At 42.2% G+C, this 15069-nt stretch overlaps 1 protein-coding gene across 6 annotated transcripts in view; it reads left to right on the top strand.

Annotated features, from left to right (window-relative positions):
* Window positions 1-7839: 7839 nt before the first annotated feature.
* Window positions 7840-15069, top strand: part of Kiaa1958 (KIAA1958 ortholog) — a 211493-nt gene continuing 204263 nt past the window's right edge. For 3 of the 6 annotated variants that reach the window (XR_007590043.1, XM_050132040.1, XM_050132041.1), the window contains exon 1: window positions 7840-8116. The gene's annotated coding sequence lies outside the window, so the exon portion shown is untranslated. The remainder of the gene's footprint in view (window positions 8117-15069) is intronic. The other 3 variants (XM_050132043.1, XM_050132044.1, XM_050132042.1) reach the window with 2 other exon arrangements.

Raw genomic sequence — 15069 nt, 5'->3', positions numbered from 1 at the left:
CTGCCTGTCCTGGGAGCTGCACGCCTCAAATCTCTGGTCAAAGCTGGCTCCGCAGGTGAAGAACTCTTTCAGATCCTATGGGCTATAAGTATCTGACATCATTTATAAGGGGTGGTTACAAATTATTATTGTTTAATGTTAAGAAAACCTATTGTTGGTCTCAAATGTTTCAAACTGGTACAGGATTTTATGCGCTGTTCTTATTTAAAATGTAGTCATACATCCCCACTGAGAAAAACCACAAAAAAAAGACATTGGTAAGAGTTTTTATGTTATCTAAAAAGCAAGAGAGATTTTTGGTGTGTTGTCTAAAAAGCAAGAGAGATTTTTGATATGTTTAAAAAGCAAGAGAAATGTTTGGTATGTTGTCTAAAAAGCAAGAAAGATTTTGGTAAAAAAATGTGTAAACAGAAATGGGCCTTATCTAGTTCCCTGTGTATGTTTTCCAGGTCAAACTTAAAGCAGGTAGGGAGCCGCTGACAGTCTATCCCCACAAGGCTCTCATGGCAGGTCTCAGGGGCTGGTTGAACCACCATCTGTGTTTCTTGATCTTTTAAAGAAGGCTTACAGGCATTATACTCCCTTTGATCCAACCTCTGAGGGTCAGCAGGCAGTGGTAGCTATGGCCTTCATAGGAGAGTCAGCATCAGATATTAACAGCATCAGATATTAACAGTGGTTAGAAGGGTTGCAGGATTATACCTTGCAGGATTTAGTTAAGGAGGCAGAGAAAGTGTTATAAACGAGAGACTGAGGAAGAGAATGGGGGGGGGGGGAGCAGAAGAAAGAGAGGACCGGAGGGATTGTAGACAAGAGAGGAATTTGATAAAATTTTGGCCGCAGTGGTAGGAAAAAAAAAAAAGGAAGACAGGACCTAGACAGATAGAATCTGGGCAACAGAAGACCAAAGATGAGTGAAAATGGACAGAGGCACCCCTTGGAAAAAGACCAATGTGCTTATTGCAAAGAAAAAGAACATTTAGCTAGAGAATGCCCAAAGAAGAAAGGAAGGGCCTCTAAGGTACTGGCCCTAGAAGAAGATGATTAGAGGGGACGGGGCTCGGACCCCCTCTCCCGCGCCTAGGGCAACCCTGACTGTGGAGAGGACCCCTGTGGATTTTCTAGTGGACACAGGGGCTGAGCACTCTGTGCTGAAACAACCATTGGGGAAGCTAAATAATACAATGACTGTAGTAATTGGAGCAACTGGACAGAAACAATATCCATGGACCACCTTACAAACTGCAGATTTGAGGAGAGGACAAGTAACTCATTCCTTCCTGGTTATCCTGAGTGCCCCATGCCTTTATTAGAAAGAGACTTATTAACAAAGTTGAAGGCCCAGGTCAGGCCCGGAGGTGATCAAAGCCTTTTGTTGACTGAACCAGTGACCTTCGCTCCCCCTACTGCCCGAGACTGCTGACACCTCACCTACCTACCACTGTGCTGACATTTTGGCAGAAGAAGCTGGTACCTAAAATGATCTGAAGAATCAGCCTTGGCCTGGGAGTCTGAGCTGGTATACAGATGGCGGCAGTTTCATGGTTGAAGGAAAGCAGAAGGCAGGGGCAGCAGTGGTGAACGGGAAGCAAGTAATCTGGGCCAGTAGCTTCCCTGAAGGACGTCGGCCCAGAAAGCCAAACTCGTGGCTTTGATACAAGCTGTACCGATGGCAGAGGGGAAGTCTATCAACATCTACACTGACAGCAGGTATGCTTTTGCCACTGCCCATATACACGGGGCAATATACAGACAAAGAGGACTATTAACATCTGCAGGAAAAGACATAAAAAATAAAGAAAAAAAATTTTAAGCCTCCTCAAGGCCATACATTTGCCAAAGAAGGTAGCCATCATACATTGTCCAGGACACCAAAAAGTCCAAGATGCTGTGGCTAAAGGAAATCAGATGGCAGACCTAACTAATAAACAGGCAGCCTAAGGAGCAATGATCCTGGCAGTCAAAAGAGCCTAAAGATTATTATGATATCAGTGAAACCAACCTTAGATACACCCCCGAGGACTATCAAATTAGGACTGGTAAAGAAAACCCCATATGGGGCAGTAGAGACAGAAGGAGGAAAACTAGTCCTCCCACAAAAAGAAGGGCATAAGTATGTTACCAACTTACATTACCCGATCCCCCTGGGGGCCAAGAAACTAAAAGATATGGTTAGGTCCTCCAACTATTATATTATGGGACTCTCTGACTTGGCAGAAGTAGTTAAAAGCTGCAAGGCCTGTGCTATGACTAATGCAGGACACTTCATATATACTTCTGGGAAGAGGCTCAGGGGTGACTGGTCTGGGGCCTACTGGGAGGTAGATCTTATAGAAATTAAGCCAGCCAGATATGGTAACAAGTACTTATTAGATTTTATAAATACTTTTTCAGGCTGGGTAGAAGCTTTTCCTACCAGGACAGAGACGGCCAATGTGATGGCTAAGAAGATCATTAAAAAATCTTCCCAAGGTTTGGGATACCCAAGGTACTAGGGTCTGATAATGGACCTGCCTTTGTTGCCCAGGTAAGTCAGGGACTGGCCACCCAACTGGGGATCAACTGGAAATTACATTGTGCTTACCGACCCCAGAGCTTAGGTCAGGTAGAAAGGATAAAGAGAACCCTAAAAGAGACCCTGAAAAAATTGGCCCTAGAGACCTGCGGGAATGATTGGAGAGCCCTCCTTCCCTTTGCCCTGTTCTGGGTTCAGAACACCCCAGGGCGATTTAAACTCACCCCTATGAGATCTTATGTGGGGGACCGCCACCGCTCACTGAGTCGGGTGGAGTGTATAATCCTGATTCTATTCTTTCTAGACCTTTACTTGCCCACTCAAAGGCCCTTGAAGTGGTGAGATGCCAGATCTGGGAACAACTGAAAGAAGTATGCATCTCTGTCTGGATCCACACCTCCCATGTGAAGCTAGCTCCTGAATTACCCAAATTGCAGTATCTTGGGCTTTTTACAACACTACCAGTCAGGAGGCTTGTGTTTGGGGGACTAATCATAGGCTGACTCTTACCGAGGTTATGTAATGAGACTCTTAAGAGCCCTAAGACTCCTGACACCAGGTACTTGGTTCCTGGTTTAGATAAATGGTGGGCTTGTAGTACAAACCTGACACCTTGCGTTTTTAATGACACCAAAGATTACTGTGTGCTTGTACAACTGGTAACTAGGGTCTTTCATCATCCAGCTAACACACCTGAAGATGAGTTTGACAAGCACCCAACTCACTTTAGACAAGAACCTATTTCTCTGACACTAGTGGTAATCCTGGGTGTCGGGATAGCTGCCGATGTTGGGACAGGTACTGCTGCCCTAATACAGGCCCCTCAGTACTTTAATGAATTAAAACTAATTACCTTCATTAGGGAAAGAATAAGTGCTGTTCAGATTTTGATGTTATGCCACCAATATTGCGCTTTACAAGGTCAAGAAGATATTGAAATCTAGTTCTATGATCAGAACTAGGTACTAGAAGACATGGGGAGATGAAAGACCCAGATAAATCCATCTAGGTGGAAGAAAAGAGCCAAAAATCTAGGATAGCCAGTTCAGTGACTCTGTTTCAGGAACTAACTGAAGATAAAGTTAGATTATAATCTTGAGAAACAGGGAGCTACCCCCTTGTGATTATCACTGGTATTTTTGGAATTTTTCAATAAGCACTGGTATTTTCAGAATTTTACTGGGTTGTGGTTTCTTCCCTTAAATACCCCTTCTCCCAGCTACTCGGGTTCTAACTGTCTACCCCTACGTGGGAAATGAGTTTTGATCCCACTACACTGGTTCCTCTCCTGTCAATAAACCTTGTGTGATTGCAACAAGGATGGTCACTTGTGAGTTTCTGGGGCGTCGTGTTATCTGAGACTTGAGTGAGAGTCTCCCAACTCCAGAAATCTTTCACCAGTTCTCATGACTTAGCTAAATAAATGGTATGATTGTTGTTTGGCTAAGGAGACTGCATGAGAAAGCTCTAGTTCTCACAACTTAGCTAAATAGACTGTGTGATTGTTGCTTTTGGCTGAAGAAACTGTGCGACAAAGTTCCAGTTTCTGGTTGAGCAGATACAGCCCCACTTCCTCCTTTAGTTTTAGTTCTTAAAAATGAAATCATTTGTATAGCGGTCTTTGGATTCATTGACTTGTTCCCCTTTGTCCTTAAAGTATTGATGGTCTGAGACAGTTTGGGAAGGGAAATAAGATGAATAAACTTATTGGAAAACATAATATAAAGCCTACACATTTGAAATTATCAATATTGATGAAATGGCTGAACAGGATTCTCTAATTTCCAGAGACTGGGAAAGCAGACGTGTCTCACTGTCGAGAAAAGTCTAAGTTTTTAAAACATTTTAAATGCCATATTTTATAGTTCTTTGAATTTTTGAAGATTATCTATCTAACTGAAATATATCTATGTATTTAGAAAACTTACCTAATGTAATTAAAAGTTTGGTTATTAAAGATGACCATCTATTAATCTATATTTCTTAATTATACATTATAGTTTTAAATGAATTCCACAAACACAATAACTTAAGAGCAAAAAATCACATACATAGTATAGCAAAATTGACCTTAAAACTGTATCAATATAGCAAGATCCATACCAATGCAAAGTATTCGTCTCTATATCATATTATCCCTTAAATGAAAACAAACATTTATAGATAATCATTATGGGAATTTGGGTGTAGTTTTCTCCATGCTGCTTCCTGTTATTTGTTGTTAAGGTTCACAGACCTTCGGGGCAGGGCAGGGGGGAGTCTTGTTCCATCAAATCACATTAGCCTGGAAGGAATCCACAGGTTCCAATTCTCTGCAGAAACAAAAGCAGAATATCTTTTCCAAAGTAACATATCCTTGGGCTCAAAGTTTAAGTAAAGATATCTTTAAAATATGTATGTTGGCTTAGCATAGCAGCGCCCGGAAACAAATACCTATCTGCTGTCAAAAACTTCAAAGAAAACACAATAATATACATAATTCAGACTCTGTATATTTCATCTTTATATCTCCTCCAGCCTGGCTACATTCTGCCCTGCTACAGGTCAAAACAGCTTTATTCATTAACCAATAAATAAGAGCAACACTTGTACAGAATGATATGCAATATCAAGTAAGGATTTAAAATAGATTATAGTATAACTTGATAAGAATTTTTGCTTTGCTTATTACAAATTAAGAATTAACCTTTAAGATTTTAAATTGTCTGGTCATGAGAAAATATTAAAGTCCTCTCCTCCTCTGCTTAGTTAAACTTTGCTTACTTGCTCCTAGATCTGTGATCATTGAGTTTTATGATTATAACTTTTCTAGGATGTTTTTATTCATGTTGGAAAAACAGTCACGTATTAGATATTTTTTTTTCGTATTAGATATTTTTGAAATGCAAATATAGATTGGTATAATCATTGTTGTAAGATATGAAAATAAACTCTGTTGTCTTGGAAAGAGATATACATATATTCTCTCTTGTAGATTGCCTCCTGAGCACAGTGAAAACAAGATATTCCTAGAGACTTAGAAAAAGATTTAAATTGCTGTCTGGTGCAACTTCTTTATATCACTTGCTACATCCACCCTTTTCAAATCTTGATCTCTGCTGGAGCTGATCCCTGGCAATACATGCAGGCAAAATACACATGAAACACTTAAGAGAAATTATCAGCCTTAAACAGCTGTCGATTGTAAGGGACTGGTGAAAGCAGCCATGTAGGAGAGAACTGACTGATGTAGCAATGTAAGTTACCTGACAGGTCTGGGGTGACCCTGGTTCCTTTGTTTATAATCTGTCATATTCTCTTCTCTCATTTACCTCAGAGGTAGGAGTGACTGAGATTTCCTATCATAGTTGTGAGACCAAGATGTGAGTAGTACCTAAGAATGATAATGGTATGTTCTAAATAGGACTTACTAGCATTATAAGTGTTTTTGGAAACTGCTTAGTGAAGAAACAGGAGTTAAGAACATGGCCTCTGGAGCTAGACTGCTTTGAATGAATCTGAGCTCCAACAAGGAACTATGTACCTAAGATTTCTTAGTTTCTCTGAGCTTCCATTTCTAAAAACTAAATCTATAGAACTGCAATATCACTTCTCAGTATGTACTTGAAAATGCAGGGCACGAGAGATGGCTCAGTGGTTTGAATCCCTAGCTGCTCTTCAGAAAATCTGCATTTGGTTCTTAACACCCACGTGAAAGCTCATCAACATCTTTGACTCTAGTCCCAGGGCACTTGACATCTTCTACTGGTCTCCAAGGACGTCAGGTATACATGTGGTACAGAGACATACATGCAGGCAAAACACCCATAAAGTTAGTAGCACCAGCTACTAACTTCCTGGGACTAAATGAATTAACAACCCATTATGTGCTTGGCACAAACCTGAGCATCTGATAAGTGCTATGAAAGTTTTTTTTTTATGTGCCTCCTTGCCTCAGTAGTGACATGTTATAGATGTTATCTCCTGACCCCTGTGTATAAGATCACCAGTCACAGAGTTTTAGGTGTTACTAACTATTCCTTAGGAGGGATGAGTGTGTAGATGCAAAAAATAAAATTCTTAGCTCAGAGAGATAGTCTGTTCTTGAGCCAATTATGAGTGATAATGGCCCAGCCACGTGGACTCAAATAGTCTAAAAAGGCATGCTTCACTGTTGAAAATCACATGATTTTCTTTTTAAAACTACTACTTACAGAACAAAGAAAGTCACAAAATCAAGGCATTTACCAAATGGCACAGACTACAGGTAGGTGAATTTCAGCAAAGTGGGTCAAACTTACAGGTTTTAGATGCTGATGAGATTTAAAGGAAGCTAACAATACATTTTATATTTTATCATTATTATTTATGGTCATTTTGCCTGCACATATGTCTGTGCACCATTTGTGTCATTTCTCTGCAGGGGCTAGAGAAGTCAACTGAGCTCCTGGAACTGGAGTGACAGACTGTTGTGAACCACTGTGTGGGTGCTGGGAACTAAACCTGGGTGTTCTGGAGCGTGCTCTTAACCAGAGTCATCTCTGCACCTCTATTAAGAATGCATTTGTGAGTTCGAGACCAGCCTGGTCTACAAGAGCTAATTCCAGGACAGGCTCCAAAACCACAGAGAAACCCTGTCTCAAAAAAAAAAAAAAAAAAAAAAAAAAAAAAAAAGAATGCATTTTAAAGGTTTTCGTTAAGTATGAGGGCATTATGTTTGACACTTGTTGGCAATAAATGGCTTCCAAAGAACGTAAAAAGCCCAAGGTAATTTAGCTCTCCTCTGCAATTTTAACTCTTCATAATCACGAAATTAAATTATTTAGTATTGTAGAATCTTTAAAACCGTGCAACATCCTTTTTTCCCTTAAGAAGTCGGGTTTACAGGAGTGTGTGTGTGTGTGTGTGTGTGTGTGTGTGTGTGTGTGTGTGAGAGAGAGAGAGAGAGACGCGGTGGTGCGTTAGGACACTACGGGGTGAGTATATTGTGGGTCGCAGACCACCTGGCACACCTCTGAAAGCCAGCAGACTTTGCTTACTGCGAGTGTTTAGGCTGGCGAGACGCGGACAACCGACCCGCATGGAAAGTAGCAGAGACCGCGGGTTCCGTACCTGTCCGAGCGGAAGGGACCGAGTTCGGCCGGCTCAAGGCTGCGCGTGTCCATAACAGGAGGTTGGCCTTCGCCCCCTTAGGGCAGTGAGCGCCGCAGGTCGAGCGCCTTCCGCGGGCGTCGCCACACACTTCCTGTAGGTCCCAGCGCCCGCCGAGCGTTTCCGGTGCCGGCTGAAGTCGGGGTCCGAGCCCCCGCCCCGCCCCTCTCCGGCCCCTCCCCGCGCGGCCGCGGCCCCGCCCCCGCGCTCCAAGCCGGGCGCGCGGAGCCGGGGTCGCACGGAGCGGTGCGAGCCGGTGGCCGAGCCAGGCTGGCGCCCGCGCCCCCCGCCGCACCGCCGCCGTCACCCGCCGCGCAGCCCACGGGGTGCCCTTCCCGCCGCCCCGGCTCCGGCACCCGGGCCTCCGGTCGTGGTGTCGTCGCCCTCCGCTCCGCCGTCCCGCCCGGGCCGCCCGGCTCCCGCAGGCCCCATCGCCCTCGTTCCTATGGACAGACGCACAGACACCTGCCGGTGGGTGAGAGCCCGCGCGGGGCTGGGGAGCAAGCGTGCGCGGGGCCTCTTTGTGTGTGTGCGGACGCGCCGTGACCCGCAGAGCCCTTCTTTTGTCTGCTGGGGCCAGCGAGGTGGGAGGGCGCTAGGGGCGGAGGAGTTTGCAAGCGCAGAACCGGGCGCGCGCTGGTTCGCGGCCCGCAGCGTCTCAGAGGGGACGGTCCCTGCACCAGTGTCCTCCAGCCGGGCGGGAGGGCGGGAAGGAGGAGGGATGGTTTGCCCTGCTAGTTGCTGAGTCTGAGGCGCTTCGGGGCTCTGCCCGGCTAGCTTGGTTGTCGGGAGGCACCGGGAGGTGCTTGTGGGGTGTATGAAGGAACGAGTGGCCCTTCGCTCCCTTATTTATTGTTTCTAACGGAGGAGGGCTTTCTCCCAAAGGTTCCCCGCAATCTGAGGCTGCGCACAGTGTTGTGTGTTTGTTATCAAATAGATCAAGAAAGCTAGTCCTGGGGAGAGGAGGTTGGGTTGACCAGATCAAAACAAACAAAAAAATGTGGTTTTCTTATAGCTATCATTAATTTTAGTATGTAAAGGACAGATAGTGATTTAAATTGAGGAAACTGAACATGACTGATTTTTTTTTTACACTTGTATCTATTTTCATTTTGAAGTTTTGGAGTAAAGTTTGTTTTTTTTTTTTTCTCATATTCGTTAGGATTAGCACCGATAGAATGAATAGTCTACCCATTACATAGTTTACTGGAGTGTCAGGTAGTGACTTTACAGTAGGACTTGATTCTTTCCACACAGGCTAAAACCTTGAGACTTTTCACAGCTGATGAGAACGTGATGTTAGAAGTGATTTTCCCACTTTACATTCTACATGATGCATTCATGTATTCCACGCATACAAACCCAGGATTAGGTTGTTGGGTATGGTGGATATAGTGTTTTGAAAGGTGTAAAGTCGTAGTTCTAATTTTTCTTGTTTGATTAGCTTGCTAACTTCGTGAACAGTTGCTGTGTCTTCATAGTCAAATAAAGAATGTAAACATTCATAAAATTTGTTTCACAGACTGTTTCCTATGTAGATATGGGGTTATGTCCTTATGTTAATTTATTTCTCACTTTTAGAAAATTATTTATTGCCTACTGTGTTGTTTTGACACAAAAGTCTGTTACCTAAGAGGTATTTTTGTTTTTTGGGTTTGTTTTTGTTTGTTTTGTTTTGTTTTTAATAGTTTTGAGGAGTACTAAACAATGCTGGGTAGAGCCATTTGGAGAAAGTGGGAGCCTCCTTAAAAAAATACTAAATTTGAAGAAAAATATCATGGTGGAGAAACTACTTAAATTTCCATTAAGTTATTAAAAATTCAAGAAAAAATACAATTCAATGCACTTTTATTCAAGTACTTTTTTTATCATAGAAAGAGTTTAATATGCTTAAAATAGTGATTTTTGTGGGAGAAAAATTTACCCTAGATTCTTGACCCAGTTACATTAGATTGATGATGTCGCATACTGAATTTTTATACATTTGTACACACTTAATGTCTAGAAGCAGCTTTATCTACCATAGTTGTTCAGGTTTTATTATGTCCTGCTGTTATTTTCTGTCTAGATCAGGTAAATGAATTTAACCTACACAAAGGCACAGAACTTAGTGTGTTGCTTCTAGTCCACTCTGATCGAAACCTCTCCTCTTTCCTTTAAGAACAGCTTAAGGAGTCTGTAATTAGGGTTGGTGTTATTTCCAACAGGGAGTTCTAGAACACCATCAGAGTTGCAGCTCTTTGTCATTGGTTGAAATGCTAAAAAAGACAGCTAACACACTGATTTGCTTGTGTGTATGTTTGTTAAATTGTCAGTGGTGGTGATAAGACTTAACAGAGCATCTCTCTGTAAACGGAAAACAGCAACAGTGTTTCTGTGTTGGTAGTGCTTTGGCAAAGCAATAGTTGTGCCTGCCGGTTTTCTTGGGTCTCTATCAGCGCTGGCTCTGAGATAATGCCTTGCTTTTTCATTTGCTTTTGATTGGTGTGTAGATGTTAGTAATTTTCTTTCTGTGTAACTAATAATGGTGTAATCAGGAGCATTCCAGAGGGGCTTCTATATTTTTATCTTCTTTTCCTTTTGGTAAGTTGCTGTTTAAGAGAGCCAATAAATTCATTTTTGTCCTGATGCTTCTTTTTTTTTTTAAGACTTTACAACAGATAAATGCTCCTTGCAGACAATTTGAATTTGTATAAATTAGCCTTTAAAATGAAGCTGATATTTAGCTGTATTTTGTTTTCCTAAGCAACACTAAACTGTCCTCAGTTAAATCTGGGAGACTTTAAAGTCTACAGGCTTTTCCAGTACTTCCCCCATGTTCAATACTATCATAATAAAGTAGAAAACTCGGAAGTAACAGATTTGCTCTTTACAAATCTTTTGTTCCTGCGGTGTCGACCTCCACCTACCCCCTCCCTGTAGTTCTGTGTGGCCTGGTAGGGAAGCAAGCCTGAAGGAGAGGTGTGACAGAAATCACCCGAGCGCAAGCCCATGCTGCTTGCCAAAAGGAGAAATTCATTCTTGGATTAATATCCTGGTACCAGATGTATGAGGCTGGCTCTGAAGAAGCTCTTCCTCTTACATACTGTCAGAAATAGACAAGCTGAAGATTGGAGAGAAGCCATTTATTTTGAACAGTTTATTTTGTGACACTTGTGTTTATAAAGAAACCTGCTCATAATATTTACTTGAGAGATCTACATAGTTACCCAAAGACACCCCACAGGTTTCTTTCTTTCCCTTTTTCTTTTCCCTTTAGGGAAGTTTCCACGGAGCTTAGCTCTTCTCTGACACTTCTTGAGTTTGCTTCTGATCTTCTGATTTATGTATGGACTTTGTTTACCACTATGATTGGAGAATTCTTTTGCTAGTCTGAAATTGCACTCTGCTCTGGTCGGTTTCCCAGGAAACAAATGCACTGCCTAGATTCCATAATGAGGACCGTGGTTGGCTAGTGACTGTGTGAATTCTGTTGTTTGTAAAGCTTAGTCTCCAATTCAAATAAAGGTCAAGATAGCAAAAGTACTGAAGATGCAAATTTGGGGATTTTATTTTGTATCCAGCGCCAACAGCATTTTAATAGGCTTATCTGGAGAAGGGCAAGTTCCCCAGCATTGTTCATTTGTTTTACACCTGAAGCAGTTGGGGAGATCTTTCAGTATTTCATACTGGTGATGGTGGGAGCCTTAGTGACAAAGGAGATGTATTCAGAAATGTGTTATCACACTTGCAGACCGTGAAGAGAGTGAAGGCAAGTGTAGAGCTGCTGATGTTTTTATACCGAGAAGGAAGTAACATGTGTATTTCAACACAATTATGCATCTTCTTGTGAAATTGAACTTTAAACATCCTAAAAGTATTTGAGAAACTTCTTCCTCCTCATTCTTCTCCTCCTCTTCTTTTTGCTTTTTGAGTGAGACAGGGTTTCACTGTGTAGCCCTAGCTGTCCTAGAACTTGCTTTGTGGATCAGATTGACCTTGAACTCAGAGAAGCCCCTGCCTCTGCCTTCCAAATCCTGGAGTTAAAGTAATGTACCATCACACCCAGCTGAAAAACTTATTAAAATTTTTAACATAAACTGCTGTATTTATAATCTAGTTGTTTCCCCTGCTTGAATTTTGCCCCAGAACTGCAAGTTAGAGACCAACTTTCTTCTCTTCTTTACTCTCCTCTGGAACTCTGTGGCTTTGGTGACTCTACATCCAGGATGAAAAGCAGTTCATGGTGCAGCTGTTGGTAGGCAAAGGAGGGACAAGAAGAAACTTTTTTTTTTTTTTTTGATTTTCGAGACAGGGTTTCTCCGTAGCTTTTGGTTCCTGTCCTGGAACTAGCTCTTGTAGACCAGGCTGGCCTCGAACTCTGCCTTCCGAGTGCTGGGATTAAAGGCCTGCGCCACCACTGCCCGGCAAGAAGAAACTTATAGAGAACCAGAACTTCACTAAAACCACTGCAAATGCCTTTTTATTTGATGCCGGCAAATTTTTGTTGTTGTTATTTGTGAATCATCAAGGATTCTTTTGTTAGCTTAAACATTAAAGGAAAATACATGGCCAGGTGGTGGTGGCACAGCCTTTTAAATTCCAGCACTTGGGAGGCAGAGGCAGGTGGATCCCTGTGAGTTTAAGGGCAGACTGGTCTACAAAGGGAGTCCTAGGACAGTCAGGACTGTTACACAGAAAAATTGAAAATACTTGTATCTGTTTGTAGTCTCAGAGAATGACCCTAAGTTGTCTCCATTCCTTTTCCTTGCTAACAATGTTGTTTTTTGTTTGTTTGTTTTGATTATTCACTTGCATTTTGGTTAGCTTCATTTGATGATGTGGGGGTGATTTAATAATAAAGAAACTGCCTCGGCCCTCATAGGACAGAAAATTAGGTAGGTGGAGTAGACAGAGGAGAATGCTGGGAAAAAGAAGCTGAGTCAGGGATCGCCATGATTCTCCCGCTCCAGACAGACGCAGGTTAAGATCCTCCCTGGTAAGCCAGCTCGTGGGCTATACAGAATATTAGAAATGGGTTAGAACAATATGTAAGAGCTAGCCAATAAGAAGCTGGAACTAGCCGGGCCAGGCAGTGTTTGAAAGAATACAGTTTCCGTGTAATTATTTCGGGGCATAAGCTAGCCATGCGGGCGGCCGGGTGCCGGGGACGCAGCCCTGCCGCTCCTATTGCTACAATTTGAGGCATAAAACTTGTCTTGGCTAGGTTCTCCTGTTGATTTTTCTCAAAGTTGACATGACTTGAATCCTTCATTCCTTTTCTAATTGCAAAACTGTCCCTTCAGTTTTTCTTATAAACATTGTCACAGCTTTTCAATTTTATCACTGCATTATTTAAAGCATAATCATCACTATCAAAACCCCTCTTTTCTGTTGCAGGACTTAATATGTCTAAGTCACAGCTAAGGATGTTTGTGAATTGTATGACTGGCACATGGCCTCCCTCTCTACACTTCCCTAACAGCATCACACTGTGGGTGGCTTAAACAACAGGAGTTGTTATGTTCTGATAGTTCTTCAGTCTAGAAGGTTTCTGTGTGGTTGTGTTCTAGGGGGTCTTTTGGATTTGTTTTCCTTTGCCTGTCTGTGACCTAATCTTAATTTGTAAAGACATCAGTCATTTGAAAAAGGATTAGACGACTAAAATATGACTTCATTTTACATTAATTATTTCTTTTGAAGGTGTTAGCTTCAGAGATAAGTTACATTCTAAGGTCCTAGCATTTAGGACTTAAAAGATGAATCTGAGGGTACAATTTAGCCCAAAGCACAGCCTGCCTGTCTATCCATTCGGAGCCCTAAATTTTTTACATTTGCTTTTTTATATTTCCCACAGGCTTATTATTTTTTTAACATTTTTTGTTTTATATATATGTATGTGTGCCTACATATCATGTGTGCAGTGCTTAATGAAAGCCAGAGAGGTAGTTGGATTCCCTGAAACTGGGGTTAAAGACAGTTGTGAGCCTGCTTGGGAGTGCTAGGAGTTAACCCTGTGTAAGAGCAACAGGTGCTCCTAACCACGGAGCCATCTCTCCAGCCTTTTTAAAGAAATGGGTGTGCATGTGCTTCTGTGAGTGCGGAAATGTGCATGCACATGCATCCGTGGTTTATATGTGCATATATTTGTGCGCATGTGAATGTATTCACGGATATGCACATGACTTACACGTGTGTACCTGTGGAGGCCAGAGACCTTAGTTTTTGACGACATTCTCCACAGAGCTGGAGCTCATTGATTGAGTTTTGCTGGAGGCACTGCACTTAGCTCCAGGTATCTGACTGTCAGCCTTGTCATTAGGATCGGGAATACAGCTGTGCACCGCTGTAGCTGACTTTATACTAGGAATTTGAACTCATGTCTTCATATTTGCACTATTTTCCCAGTCCCAGGAATGGATTTTGAGAGGGGTACAAGATTAGAAAAGCATAGACTAGAAAATGAATGTCAATGTCAGCTGTTTGACTAGTTGTGTTTTTAAGAAACCAGTACAGAGCAGTCCCTTTATAAAACAGGGACTGAGGTTTCTTACCTCAGTGGTGTGGAGTTTGACTGTAGGCCTTACATTTGAGTCAGTCATTGAGTGTGTGGCATAGTTCATGCTTTTAAACAGATTTGAACAGAGATATGGCCCAGGTAGAAGCAGAGGAAGTGGTGTGGGAAGTCCTTCTGTATATGTGTTGCTTTTATTGGTTAATGAATAAAGAAGCTGCTTTTGGCCAATGGCTTAACAGAATATAGCCAGGCTGGAAGAGATATATATATATAGAGAGAGAATAGGTGGTGTCAAAGAGACACCATGGAGCCGCCAGAGAAAAAAGACGGGAGCTGCCAGCTGGAACCTTGCCGGTAGGCCACAAACCTCATGGTAAAATATAATAGAAATGGGTAAACCAATGATATAAGAGCTAGCAATACACTTAAGTGATTGGCCAAGCAGTGATTTAAATAATATAGTTTCTGAGTGATTATTTTGTGGTCTGGGCAGCTGGGGACGAACAAGCAGCCTCCTACTACAGTGAAGTGTTTGGCTTTCTGTGTTAACTGCCAGAGTTCCACACTGAGCCTCATTGCCTGGGGTTGTTAATCTTGTCGAATTTCTTTGTGTCGTGACAGCAGTGTACTTTTCTAGTTGTGTATTTCCAGTGCCCAAGTAGTATTCCACTGAATCATTTGTGTCCCTTCCTTTCCAATCCTTCTCTTGTACATGGGTCCTATGGGTCAGGACTGGTGACCTGCAGGCCCTGTGGCCATCTAAGCTGTGGATAGGGTCTTTATAATCTCTTGATGATCTGTCACCAAGTACTAGACACCATAAGGAACAAGTAACATGTCAACTCCCTGCTATTCAAGAAAAGTAGGTAAAGGCTTTATTTTGTTTATACCTTTTATATTCATTTTTTTTAGTGGTTTAAATTAGGAA

Source organism: Alexandromys fortis, unplaced genomic scaffold (assembly GCF_014885135.2).
Source record: "Alexandromys fortis isolate MF-2015 unplaced genomic scaffold, M_Fortis_MF-2015_v1.1 scaffold_393, whole genome shotgun sequence".
In the NCBI taxonomy this organism is placed as follows: domain Eukaryota; kingdom Metazoa; phylum Chordata; class Mammalia; order Rodentia; family Cricetidae; genus Alexandromys; species Alexandromys fortis.
Note: the sequence above shows the minus strand (reverse complement) of the source record. Positions and strands in the feature narration are given on the sequence as shown.